The sequence below is a fragment of the Sphaeramia orbicularis genome, chromosome 3 (assembly GCF_902148855.1).
Source record: "Sphaeramia orbicularis chromosome 3, fSphaOr1.1, whole genome shotgun sequence".
Lineage (NCBI taxonomy): Eukaryota > Metazoa > Chordata > Actinopteri > Kurtiformes > Apogonidae > Sphaeramia > Sphaeramia orbicularis.
In genome coordinates, this window is record NC_043959.1 from 5,392,018 (window position 1) to 5,406,631 (window position 14,614).

The 14,614-nt window shown below is 38.5% G+C and overlaps 1 protein-coding gene across 2 annotated transcripts in view; it reads right to left on the minus strand.

The window, feature by feature from the left end:
* Positions 1–14,614, minus strand: part of trip4 (thyroid hormone receptor interactor 4) — a 308,246-nt gene that overhangs the window by 52,462 nt on the left and 241,170 nt on the right. The gene's annotated exons all lie outside the window — the stretch shown is intronic.

Genomic DNA, 14,614 nt, shown 5'->3' on the forward strand with positions numbered 1-14,614 from the left:
ATACCTCTGTAATTGGATTAGTTTTCATCCTCCTCTTTTCTCCTCTTCTAAACTGTGCAGTTCAGGGCTTGGAAGGCCTTTTCATGGTGATAAACTCTCCAGTTTTAACCTGGATGCTAGTCCTGTTTGACTCTGTCCTTTAGCTCTGCTCTGTCTCTGTCACTCATGCGCACACACACGGTACGCCAAAAAAAAAAAAAAACCCGACCCCACTCATCACTAAAGTAAACCCCAGACAGGACTGTGCTGCTTTATCCCAGCTTTAGTCTGTATGTTCCAGGTAGAGTGGGGACCAGAAGACGACTGGAAACCACCAGTGACCAGACATGAAGGACTGTGAAGTGTCGTATGGTGTCACCAGCTCAAACTGCTGGAACGAAATAAATTAATTTCATATCAATCCGACATTGACAAAGACGAAAACGAAGGGAATTGTAACCATAATTTTTATACGTTTTAGTTAGTTTTGTAAGCTCACGATACAGTTTCAGTTAGTTATCGTTTTTTTCTTTTAATTAGAGTTTTTATTAATTTCAGTTAACGAAAATGTTTTTTCAATTTTAGTTTTTGTCATTTCGTTCGTTTTCGTTAACGATAATAACCTTGACAAGGACTCAACAGTCCACTTTAGTTGTTCTGAGTGTCCCCTTTGTTCTGTAAGCTGTGGATAAACTTCTCAGCCTCTGCAGGATTAGTAAACTTGTGTGTTTGTTCATCAGACAACACTCGGAACTTGGCAGGGTAAACTATTCCATAGGAATATTCAACGATTTCAGCTGCTTTTTCATTCCGTCAAAACACCTTTTGCTTTGATGGAACTCTGTCCATACATCCGTGAAGAACATGATCTCTTGGTCGCCACACATAGACTTTGCCTTTTGCTTGAGCAGCTCTCATCACATGAACTATATTTTAAAAGTTTAAAAACTTCACAATGAGTACTCTTGATCTGGTGGATCACTTAGCTCAGTTCAGTGCCATAGCCACGTCCCCCGTTATTCTTACTTTTAGTAGTTTACTATATCTTGTGTTTTTACTTATATGTTTGTACAGCACTTTGGGCAGCTTGTGTTATCTAAAATGTGCTATAGAAATAAACTTGCCCTTGACCAACTGAGGATCTATGGGATGTACTAAAAAAAACAAAAATCCGATCCACGGAGGCCCCATGTTGCAACTTATAGGACTTGCTTTTGATATCTTGGTACCGGATACTATAGTGCACCTGCAGATATTTTGTAGAGCCCTAAGCAATTTTTGACATGAAAGGGGAGATCTGGAGAACACAAGGGAGGTGGTACTAACTGCAGACCACAAACACCCAACAAGACTCTGATCCAGTCATCACAAAGGGGCGTTTGTTCAAACTTCTCAGATTCTTCCCAACACATCAACTCCATGGACTAAATGTTCACTGGCTGCCGAACATTCCACCCACTGATAGTTGCCATGGTAATAAGATAATCAACGTTATTACCACTTCACTTATCAGTTGTCATAATGTTATGGTTGATCAGTGTATCTAAATTAGAATGACTGAGCATAATTAAAGTTTATTTGCGAAACAAATGAAAACTGATATGAAAACAGTTAATATGTAAATTGAGAAATTATTTTGAGAAATTATTTTATTTTACAATGATAAAAAAGGCATACAACACTGCCTAGCTTACAAACAACCATCACATTCATTTATTTTTTCCTCCGATAAAAATCTGAAGATGTGAAGCTCCTTTCCCAGCCAACAGTAATCAGAGTATTTCCACAGCTGAGGGAGAAAGAAGCAGGTCTAACATTACTGTAAGCAGGGGAGGGTCAGCTGGAGTCGATGTGTAAGTCTGTGTGTGTGTGTGTCTGTGTCTCCTTTACTAAAAGCTCAGGTGCTCTCAGGCGAAGTGTGAAGAGGGTTATATGCAGCAGACGGAGAAAGGTTGAGATAAAGAATTATAGGCTCATACAGTGAATGGCTACAGACTGAGAGGAACAAGTTGGTGTTACCCCCATCTTTTCGAGCTTTAAGCTTTTGAGACCACACTGCCAGTTTCATCTGCCAGTCAATTCAACTAATTCAACTGTCACACACTCAATTTTTCCTTTTCTAACAGCCTCTTTTGGTTCCACTGCCTGTTTTCAACATTGAAGCCAACCACCTACATGCTAGATAGCGTATGTACAGTACAATCTGGAGGTGAAATGATTAATTGATTAATTGACTCGAATCTATTAAAAAAAAATCAGTTACAATTTTTCTGAATCGAAGCTTGGTTTCCTTAATTTCGCTGCTGCTAAACATTGGTTCCGCTGTTGTGTTTCGCTCAAACGCCAGGATCAACACAAAATTTTATGTTAGTTCCATCTTAAAGGTGCTGTACAGACTTTCTGCGTGATCTTGACAAAGTCTCATTTTTATATATATGCCTGATCATAGTCTGCAATTTCAAATGAGATTATCAGCACCAAATAAGTTATTTCCAAATGCTATTTCCAGCTTCCCTGGTGGGGTTGGACAAGACTGGACTGATTTACGGCAGACTTATGTTACTATGACAACACCAAACTGACCAGCAGAGGTTAGCAGTGAGGAGTAAGATCTGTCCTTTTTCCTAAAGAAACGGGTTTCTTGGATTTATTTTGTTGTAATGGGGGACACTAGACTGGAGCTGGACTGGCAAAAGATAAAGAAAAGTAAACGGGAGAGTGATAGAGCACGGACTAAAACATCAGTAAAACTCTGAATTGCTTTGAACTGATGGAGAGAACTAAGGGAGTTAAAAGGAATGAAAACAGACCCGGGGGTTGTCCCTATTCCTTCTAGACAGGCATAGAATGCTTCTGTTCTTTATACATATGCATAGGAACATTGTATTTTACTATAGTGGCTGTTGTTAGCTCAGTCAAACACTTAGTAAACGCTTCTGCGTTAGCCGCAGGGCTAGCTCTTTGACGATGGTGATATGTTTTATTTGGAGCATTGTTTCAGTCCCAAACTAAGGACTTTGTAAGGTGAGACTGAAATGGTTCTGTATGGAGTTTAATGTTCATGCCAGGGCCTGGATATGAAACTGCCCTGCGGGAACAAGACAATTATAAAAGTAGAATACTGTGAATGCAGAAGGCTGAAGCAGCTAGCACTGAACTGCTAATGCAGAATGATGAAGATTTTGAATGACTGAAGTCATTTATCAAAATGCTTGAATACTTTGTGGAAAAGCTAGTGTAAATGTATATTATTGGGACATGTCTTAGAGTAACACTCCGGAGCTTTGGAGTAAAAGACAAGCATAGAAGCAGGAGTCGGATGTCCAAAGTTAGGTTTCATTTTCGTTTTCATGCCAGTTACTAAAACTACTCCACAAAAGGACTTTATGAAGTTTGCTTGTTGTCTCGTTTCAAATGTCACTTTGCACCTTCAAGTGACTGTCTTGAAAAAAGAAATGCAGCGTTGTAAAGAGGATCTGCTCCTCAGTCATTAGCTTCAAAACAAATGCACGCCTTGGCCAGAGATATGCCCTTATGATAGTAGGAGCTAGTGCTCATGAAAAACACCACTGATTCCAGCTGAAGGTGTTGCTGCAATCCACTTTAAATGAATTCTCTGCGCAGGACCTTTAAGCTGTTAGTAAGTTAGTGAGTTGGATACAAATGAGTTGAAGACTGCGGTGCACACATTGTTTTTAGATGTCATTTGACTTGTTTGTTGTTGTTTATATCTGTAGATATTTTTATATATCCTATCATACTATTGTTATTTCTATATAGATATTTTTTATATATCCTTTTACTTTTATGCTTTTTGTTCTGTTTGAGCTGGTTCTGGATTAAAGGCCAAAATGTTTGTCATCTTCAGCACATGTCTATTTCACATTTTACAATTTTCTTCACCTATTCAAATAATCATGTGATTGAAACAAAGAAAATAATCAATAGCTGCAGCTCTAGTACAATCCAGCAGTGTCTGAGGGTATTTATTGGATGGAAATTAAAAAAAACAAACACAAACTAAACACTGCTGTTGTATCTTTTTTTTTTATTTTTTTCAAAAATAAATGTAATTTGTGCATGGCTACAAGTGGCGGCTGCTGGTCTTTAAAACAGGGGAAGCTCCTCTTCGGGCACCACAGGGGCATAGAATTGGGTAGGGAGGCTAGGGACATGTCCCTAACAATATCCAGTCACTACTGTGTACTCACAATCAATACAACTGCTGTCCGTAGTGTTTAGCTAATGATTATGGCACACAAAGGGTTAACAGTTGGTTTCTACTAGAAGTCCCGCCTCTAACCTAAATATCGCTCTCCGATTGGCTCTTCGCTTTTGGTAACGTATATGTGATTGGCCATCCCCGCTGTCACTCCATCTACTTGCAAAAGGAACCTGCTAGTTGGACCGCTAACTTGGCATTTGCTCTGTCTGGGTCACGTCCGCTAGACGGTTTTTAATATCAGCAGTGTCCTTTACATTTACATTTGTACATGTGTCTGTTTGCGTGTGTACGTGCCCGTGCGTGTGTGCTAGGTAATTAGGATGTGAAGGATGTCAAAGAAAAGAAAACTGGTCAGAAGACACTTCTTTAGGAGTCAAAGTTTAGGTTACTTCAAGGGTATAGTACTGTAGAGGCTCAACAATACAGATATTAAATAAAAGACATTATTTAATGCCAAACAGATACACTTTTTAAAAGTTATTTTTACTTATTATTTTCATGTATTTCTATGGAAGAGAGCAACTGTTTAAAAACACAAAGAAAATTTGTGGGGAAAATACAATAAAACCTCAGATTCTAAATGTGATTCTGGATGTGATTTTATCCATATTTTTGGGGAATAAATTACATGTAATAATTGAAAGCAAAAGCCTTTTTTGCTCAGTCAATAACTGTACCATCAAACTGTATGATCACTGTATACCTAATCTGTTCATATGTCATGCATCAACATATTTATGTCAGATGACAGACAGTAGAGAGGCAGGAGGAGGTAGAGGAGGAGATAGAGGAGGCGAGGTTGCAAATTCACAGGTGAGGGTAATAATAATGGATATGTTAGTCATGAGAACAACATTGCAGAATGTATTAAATTCTTGTATTCTCTTCAGATATTCAGATATGCATTATAAACATGTCAGTTACTAATTTTTTTTTCTATGATTGTTTGCTTGTTTGATCAGCTCGACATAACGTGAAATTATGATTGCAAATGCAAAAAATAATCAACTTTCAGGAGTGCTGCCTTGGAGTACTTTTGTGTCCCCACCAATATCAAAATCAAACCTACTCCTTTGGGGCACCATCATAAAACTTGTTGTATTACTTCAAAATAAAAGGAATGCTTAATTGAGGCTGTTATGCTTCATCTATACCATAAAACCACAGAAACACACACTTGCAGGTGTATGACTTGACCCTTTTTCTCTTCAGCTGATGTAGTCACAGCACTTTGGCAAATGACCTCTCTTCCACTGATACCTGCATGGGACTGAGCTCAAACGTGCTCCATTGCCGGTATGTTTCAACATCACTGTCAGTCAAAATGGGTTCAGCCTTTGAGACCAATACCTACTCTTTTGAACAGCTCATCCAATCCAACATTAAAAGTCCGGTGTCCTGGCCTGCCTACTTACTGATTTACCCCCAGAGATGCTGAACATCCATGGGAGTGTTTTGGGTGGGATGATTTTATGCATTTAGCCAATGACCACCATGCTTCCCTGCAGTGAAAAAAAAAACAGCTTGGTGCTGCCTCAAAGACAACCCACTGACACTTGACATCAATGGGGAATTCAACAGTGTAGGCTACTGACACAAGAAAGTATTGGGGAATTTGTATCAGAAAGCAAACAATAGACAGCTAATCAGAATGACATAGCCATAAAATTAAGTGCCTGCTTGCATAATTTTTATGTAAATGTAATTCACATCTTTATTGTAAATTCAACAGTGCAATTCTGCCCATTAATGTCCTGAAATGTTAGGGGAAGTTCAGCTTCCCTTGCTGTCTCAAAGCAATTGCCTCTGATGGCTACATACTGTACAGTGACATATCTTTTCAAACACTAGAATAGATGGTATTTTAATGTTTAATTTTCACATCTCTGTGTGTGTTTGCTGAGTCTCTTCCCCACGGGGAGCAGGGAATCTCATGCAAAAAGCCTTTTCAAGAGGCAAATACACTGATTTCACAATCAAATTGTTGCAGAAAAAGGAAAAAGACTGATACTTAATGTCCATCGACAGGTCCTAAAAGCTTAATGAAGGCAGTAAAATGTTCAGTTTTCCTTCAGTTTCTTTTTTTGTTCTCTCAGGACTTGATGTTAAAAACTAGAAAAAAAAAAGTTAATCTGACAGCTGGTTAAGTCTATGAGCCTGTTTAATGATCCTGAACTGAGGGTCAGACAGATATTTAGGCAGATACAGACTGATCAACTGTTCAGGGACGATTACATTTGGAATTATAGGGAGAAAAAACAACGAACTGTTTAAAGTGTCTCTTCAGTGTTTACACTATAGATGTCTTGTGGAGAATTGAACACTTGACAAACATATGCAAACAATACCATACAATACATAGTTTCCTCTTCTCTTAAACAGATGTGATACCAGCATTTGGCTTTTGTAGTACATCTCGAAACCCTAAAAGTCATGCATGGGGAAGATGTTGATTTCATGACAGTCAAAATACTAGAGATTTTCTTTTGAAGTTCCTCTCGCCCTTTACAATTTGACGCTTTCCATCTCTGAAGTTTTTCATTCTTCATAATACTCTTGAACACCAGCCAGAAAGGATTATGCCTTAGACTACAACATAAAAGCATTCTTACATACACCGACATATTCTATGTTGTTTATCTTACACCACACATAGTAAAGCATGCTGCCAATCTACATTTCACATCTGACAGGTTTGTGTGCTGTTTACTTAGAGCGTATGGCACACAAGGGGAACCTCTGCACTTACTGTTCTCAGTCTCTGTGGGCTGCTTTATATTCCACACCAAACCCAGCTCAAACCCAGATGTATTTTATTTTAATATCACAATCACATCTTTGATTTGGAATGTTACTTGACTTTAACATTTGACAAAAAAACACAAAAACAAAAAACAAAACCTCAAAATACCCAACATATTGTCAAAGTAAAGCTTCAAATGATGATTCTTGTCATCATCAATTCACCTGTAAATTCTGTTTTGAAATCAATCTATTAACTGTTTAGTTTAGAAAATGATGATGAAAAAGAATTGGAACATTAACGACAACAAAAATTGACAAAAATTGAGTACAGTTCATCTGTAGTTCTAAATATTTGTAAGGTGTTTTTATATTCACATTTTGTCTGTCCCTGCAGGAAAATGGACCCCTACTGTTAGAAATTAGGAGTCATAATAAGACATCAGATGAAGACATTTTAAGCAGAAAGTATAAGAACAAAACAAAGATATACAAGAATAATCGAGAGAAGTGAACGTTAAAAACACTAACTGTCCAACACGCACATCCATCAGCCTGATCCTTGTCCCTGTGGACTGTGCATTATCTGTGCAGATTTGTTTCAAGTTCATTTTTCTGTTAATAAAACACTTTATTTCCTTCTGCACTGTGCGTTTGAGTGCAGTCATTCACTCTGTCTTGAAAATTTGTATTCAACCCCCTCAAAAACGCTGAAGAAGAACGCTGTGCAAATTGCGCACTACTGCCTATAAACACTTTACGTCCACCTTAAAAATGCCCTGTGTATCTCTGTCCATGTGTCCGTTCGTGTGAACACTAAGGAACCCCTAATAACACTGTAATGTGTTCTTGAGGTCTACTTGCAGCCTCTGCGGGAACATGTGGGTCCTGGAAAGGCCTCCAGATCCACCAAAGTCATGAGTTGTTCTTACGTAGTTCATGAGGCATTCGTTAGTGCATCGTGCAAAAGGGGGTTTCGTACTGCGTTCGTAGAAAATCTTGGACAACATCGCTCATCTGGCTACAGATTTAGGAACGGTCCATGAACACTCCATTCTTATACAGCCACCTTGAGAAGGTCGTACGAAATGGTCCACAAATCATTCATACAGTGTTCGTAGCTATTCGTAACCACATTTGTGACTGAGGCTTTAACAAACCATGTGTTTACAAACAGAGCCAGGAGGGCATCTTCGGAATTTTGTTGCGCCGTACATTGTGGGAAGTGGAGGTTCGCGCAGCTGCTTGGCAGCAGCAACGGCAGCACAACCATATGATATTATATGGATGAAACAAACATGACGCAGAAACGGCTGAAGGGAAGCGGAGCTTTGCCTGGCAGCAGCAGCTGCAACAAACACAACGTCAAAACGGCTGGAACTCCGCTTCCCACAATGCACATTGCGACAAAATTCTGAAGAAATCCGTGTTACCTCCCGGCTCTGTTTGTAAACACATGGTTTGTTTATGGTGGATAGCACTTCGACATTGTTCACCGTGAGGGAAGAGATTTGAGTAATCACAGAAAGACTTAAGGATTTGTGAGACTGAGGATATGACTGGTGTTTTACATATTTGATGAAAAATTGGTGACAAAAGTCTCCCGCACCTTTAAGCACCTGCAGCCAAAAGTCAGAGCTCGCTTGAGCTTTCTGTACCGGAATAAGACCTCCTTCACCCATTCAGCCAAACACACACTTGTTAAAATAACCATCCTGCCCATATTTGACTATGGTGACACCATCTATAGGATGGCTTCTCAATCCACCCTCAGCAAACTTGACCCTCTCCACCATTCTGCCATCCATTTTGCCACAGGTGCTCCTCTCACAACTCACCACTGTGACCTGTATAACCTAGCTGACTGGACCTTCCTCCACATCAGACGGCTCTGCCACTGGCTCAAGCTCATTTACAAAACCTTACTCGTAAAAACACCACTTTACCTCTCCTCCCTTCTGCACCTCAGTCATTCTGCACTCAATCCTAGGTCCAGTAATCTCATCTAACTCACTATCCCCAAAGTCCGCCCTGTCTTTGGTCGCAGTGCCAAACTGACTGCCCTCACATCTCTCACTGTTTTTAAGTAAAACCTGGAACAAATTTTAGTTGAGCATTGCACCTGTTGAGTATTTTTCTCTCACGTCTCACTGTTATTGTTGTATTTATTAACTGTTTGTTTCTGTAATTGTTTAATCTTGTTTTTACTTTTAGCTCCCTCACCCCCTTCCCCTCAGGGAGGCATTGCTCTTCGATCAGACTGGATTTGTAAATAAGAATCTGTTCTTAATTACTTGCCTGGGTAAATGAAGGTTAAATTAAAAAAAAACCAAAAAAAAACAAACAAACAAATCTTACAAATGTATGAAAAACCCTGGAACCTTGACAGTACCTAGGCCTCCTGAAAACCTGTGGAAAACCCTGACTTGTATGGATGGCTGAAACTCTGTCTAAACCTTGTCAGAACGTCTTTAAAGATCATCCAGTCACTTTTGCATAATTATACAAATGAAAGCATATATTATGTCCTGTAAAGTATTTACCAAAACAGTGAATTGGAATTCACATGGATCATTGAAGAGCTGCAGCTATTTTTGCAATTGATTCATTTAATTAAATTCTATTTAACTTTTATTTAACCAGGTTGGTCCCATTGAGATGGGGGACCTCTTTTCCAAGGGAGACCTGGCCAAGATGCCAGGGATACACTCTTATAATTAGGGCTGGGAATCTCAGGGTACCTCATGATAAGATACACTTATAAGATACGCGATACATGGCTCATGATCACAATAATATCTTGATATGGTGATACTGTGATAGATATATTGCTCTTAATAACCTGTGATATATCCGTGTGTTTATAGGGGTGAAACAAAAACAAACAAAAAATTTCATAGTTTATATTTTGCAGCAAAATTTTACCAGAGTACAAACAGCAATAGTGCAAAAACAATGACACTGTTTTAGTGCAACATAACTGTAAACAGGATTTTTTTTTTTTAGGTGTCTGACAAAAAGTGACACTATTTTAAACAACATTATATCATGACTCGCATAAATATACAAGCCACTTTAAATTAGCTTGTTACCTGTACAGATGATAAACTTCCCACATGTATGTTCACGCCGTTATTAGCACGTCTAACCTGAAACGATGCCTCAAATACTGTGCACTGACAGTTAGGGTTAGGAGTTATGGTTATGTGAACTGGAGATCTTGGCGTACACTGACACGCCATCAAATGGCATTGAATAATGCATGAAGGGTCGAGAATGCGTGCATGTAGTAAGCCGAATGCCATAAGAACTGGCGTGACATACAACGCGATTTCATGAGATCAGTCTATGGAAGTAAATCAGTCTCATCAAACTTTTGAATTATACAGGCCATTGAATTTCCAGCACTGAATTTTTTTGCACTAATATGAAGTACCTGAATTTTTTTTTGACCTGAAATGAAGTATCTGAATTTTTTGTCTCTGAATTCAACTCTTCACATTTTCAATACCACATTTTCACTTTAATTTCCCATGTACATAAATTCAGAATTAAAAAATTCCCGTTCATAATATTAAAGTAATATAAATTCAAGTTACACAAATTCAATAGGCCAAGTTCAGATGCCAAAATTTGAGTTATAAATTCAGATCAAACATCCGGGAAACAAATGATAAGCAATCGATTCTATCTCAAGTTGAATCAACAGCCAGCCAACCAAGTTACGTTAGGTTGGTCATGTGACACCGACGCAGGAAGGCGGTCAACTAGTGGGTCCGCTACCCCCCACCAGAGCCAAGGGCTCTGCCCCCCATGCTGCCGTTGGTCTGCTATGTCAATGATGGCACTTTGGTGAGAGTACTAACTCTTTTATTTGTCACTTGTTGTGTGTTTTTGTAAGATTCAGCGATCGATAGCAACAGACACTTTGCATATTACCGGAATCTGTTGTACAGCATCTACACGGAACTTTTAATGAGGTGGCGTTCGTTAAAATTGTGTTAGGATTGCTAAGGTTATGTGACCATAGTTTGTTGCTAACGTAAGGCAGTGATTATGATCTGACTGACAAAAAAAGATCTGACTGACAGTAACAACAGCTGGGTCATTATGTTATTAGCTGTTTCATTTTCCCCAAAACAGTTTTTAACAAGCACAAATGGATGGCCAGTAATGTATCTGTAACTAAACTTCATATTATGCTTAATGTTACTAAAGCACAGGAACATTAATGGCGTTTGTGACTAAAGCTTAGTAACGTTTAGCCAACACAAGTCTGTGTGTTAGTGCTGCTCATTCATTAAAAAAAGTACATATGCAGCGGCTAACTGCTCATTATGCAACACACTGTTACTTCATTCTAACAGATACCCAAATCAAACTTTAAAAGATTCTCTTCAAACTCATCTCTGTACATTTATTATTAAGTCTATTCATGTATTATTTAAAAAAAAAACTTGTGAATGTTTATTAGGTTATGTCTCAATGCATATCAGCAACTACAAACTAATTGTTTATTTATAATAATTATATTTGTAAGTCAAGTCAAAAAAGCAGGTGTCTTCTTCAGTGTGGACTGAAGTCAGACATGAAGTTTAGTTACTTTTCAGCCGATTTCCACGTTTCCACGTTTTTTGTTAAAAACATCACACATGTAAGTATGATACAGGATGCTTGGATGTTTTAAAAATGCCAGTTTTACTCCCCAAATACAAATTCTACATAATGTTTCCAACAGACAATCTCCTGACAAAACTGTAGAACATGCCAGACTTCCGTGACACTAAAGGCTATTCAAACGAGTGGAACATAAACCCAAGATCTCATGGAATCACTTTTCACAGGTGAGGTGTAAGTAAGGAATAAATTGGAGTGAACAGGTTGTTAGATAGTGATATAAATCCAGACCGTATGGATAGAAACCCTCTGCTTCATGCCCAGGCTCTACCAGCTCAGTTTATGCTGTCCTGCAACTGCTTATAAGTGGGACAAAATTTAGGTTAAAAGTCAATGTTATTTTTCTATAAACTGCCTCTTGTTTGAAAGAAAACAGACCACAGACTGCAGTGATTGATCTGTTAGAATAAAGCATTTAATAGATGACAATTCATGACAGATGTATTAAATATATAGGCCTATGTATTATGTACTAAACGTTAATGTGAATAGTGAAAATTCTTTTTTCTTGCAGACGATTTTTTATTTTTTTTTAAACATCTCTGACTACTTTTCGCACATTTTTAAGGTTTTTCCAAAGACAGTTGTATGAAAAGACACGGGAACTGGCCTTGAAAAGGGAAGGATATGTGGCAGCCAAGACATCCTTCCTATGCAGTGAACACTTTAATTCAGATGACTTTGACCAGACAGGACAGATTGTCTTTGACCAGACAGGACAGATTGTCTTTGACCAGACAGGACAGATTGTCCACCTTAGACACCTTAGTCATACCATCTGTCTTTGACTTCCCATCTCATTTACAAAAGGTATATGTGCCATTTGGCTAAAAAAATCAATGTCTATGATTCATATATTTTTGTAAGTATGTGACAACTACTTAATGCCAGAAGTTTCTAAACTTTTTTTCTGTCTGCATGTTTAGGTACAGTACATGTTGACGCTTAAAACTTTTCTTAAATTTTGTACTGTGTCTCTTATATTTTAGCAAGCACCATCAAGGACCACAAAAGCTTGGAGGACAACTGAGGAAAGCCTGCCAGTGGACTTGAATCAGCATTTCCATGAGGCTGACCCTCAGGCTAATGTAAGTATTTGCATGTGACACTCCTCAAGCACATGAGAGCATCAAGGCCCTGGTCATATTAAAACTTCCATCAAAGTTGCTTTCTGCCACTCATTTTAGATACACTCAAATATACATGAGCATACATTTAAACCTACTGTAGTTGTTGAATATATGTTCCTGACACTAAGACGCTCATTCCCAAGGTGCCAAAAGTGGGATTGAGGGAGGAGATGAAGCATGTGAGCCAGCAGTAAGAGTGATGAGTTTGCATTATCACTCAATATTTTCCTCCCTCTTTCCACTAGGACCACAGTTGTGCTTTACCCGCTTCTCCCACTGCGCTAAAGGCCAGACTTATTGAAGCTCTGCCTAGAGTGGAGAGTCTGGAGCAGATGAAGAGGAACAGCATGATACAGGAACACAGGACAAAGAAAACTGTGCATGCTCTTCTTGAGGATCTGATGGAGAAGAACTCATAAATTAAAAGCTGAAGGAAAGACTCAAATGCTACTCCAATAAAATGGAAATACTTATTTGAATATTTCATGTAGCTGGTTAATGGTTACACTCTGTTAGACTCCTCTGTCCATATTATTTAAAGGGGTCTTACTGAATTATTTTGTGCTGACTTAATTTCAGATATTCAGGTACACCTCTTGGCAAAAAACCACAAGTACACCAGTATACCAGTAAATGGGATGGCATTGATAAATGCGGTGAAAAAAGAGGGACTGATGCGGTGGAGGATTATGGATACGCAAGGAATACGCCAGTTCTTATGGCATTTGGTGTGCTATACGTACGCATTTGCTACCTTTCATGTGTTATTTGATGGCATGTCAATTTGTGCCAAGATCTCTGGTTCACATAACCCCGAACCCTTACCCTCAGTGCATGGTATTTAACACTGCGTGAACATACACAAGGAAAGCTTATAATTTCTACAGATAACACACCAATTAAAAGTGGCGTATATACGGAATTTTTACGACCCTGTCCGTCAAAATGACGGACAATAAAAATGTCTAGCGCAACCCCTGCATCACATAACACATTCTGATACATTTTTTGAGGTTTCAGATATTTCATTTTGTATAAATTTTTTTCTATAAAGGTGGTGTAAGCAGCAGAGCAGGTGATTGCCTAGGTCCAATTAGGGCAAACTCCCAAGGTGTCAGTGGTGACGCATGTTGTTCAGGAAGAGACTGGCACAGAGGATGTGTTTTTGCTCGGGGAACATATTGAAGAAACACAATTTGGCATTGACAACCACCATTCAGACCTACTGAGATTAGTAATGTCTGTGTTTCTCAAAATTAGGCTGCACCACATTGCAAAAATGACTTCAGGAATCAACTTGTGGAACAACCTCAATGAAGAATTGAAGGCAATTACATCAAATAACATTTAAAAGGACAATCAAAACCATAATGTTAAGAAAATATGATAAAAGTATTAGTTAAAATGTGTTATAGTATTATCAATTTGACATACAACATTGTCATAAAATGGACAGAGTTAATTTTTTATGTACTAGTGGCATTGTACCTGTGGTGCCATTGTATGATAGCATGAGAGGCTAAAATTGCCCAGCATACCTCACAACATTTGAATACGGACATAAAATTGTGCCTAGTAGATAGTCAGGTAATGTTACTATTAATTTGATGAGTTTGGCAGCGATCGGGCCTGTGAAGGCTGAGGAAAATCCATACAAACACCCTCCTGTGCTGCAACATCGATCGGACGGACACAGAACGTGCATTATATTGTAATGAAATGGACAGTTTATTTTTGATATGTACAGCATTTTGTGTTTTGTGCAGGATTAGTCAGAATTTATTTTGATATGTATAAGATTTGTTAAACTTACTTCTGGGAGTTGACATGGAAATTTAGGGCCAGTAAAAATATAGGGTAA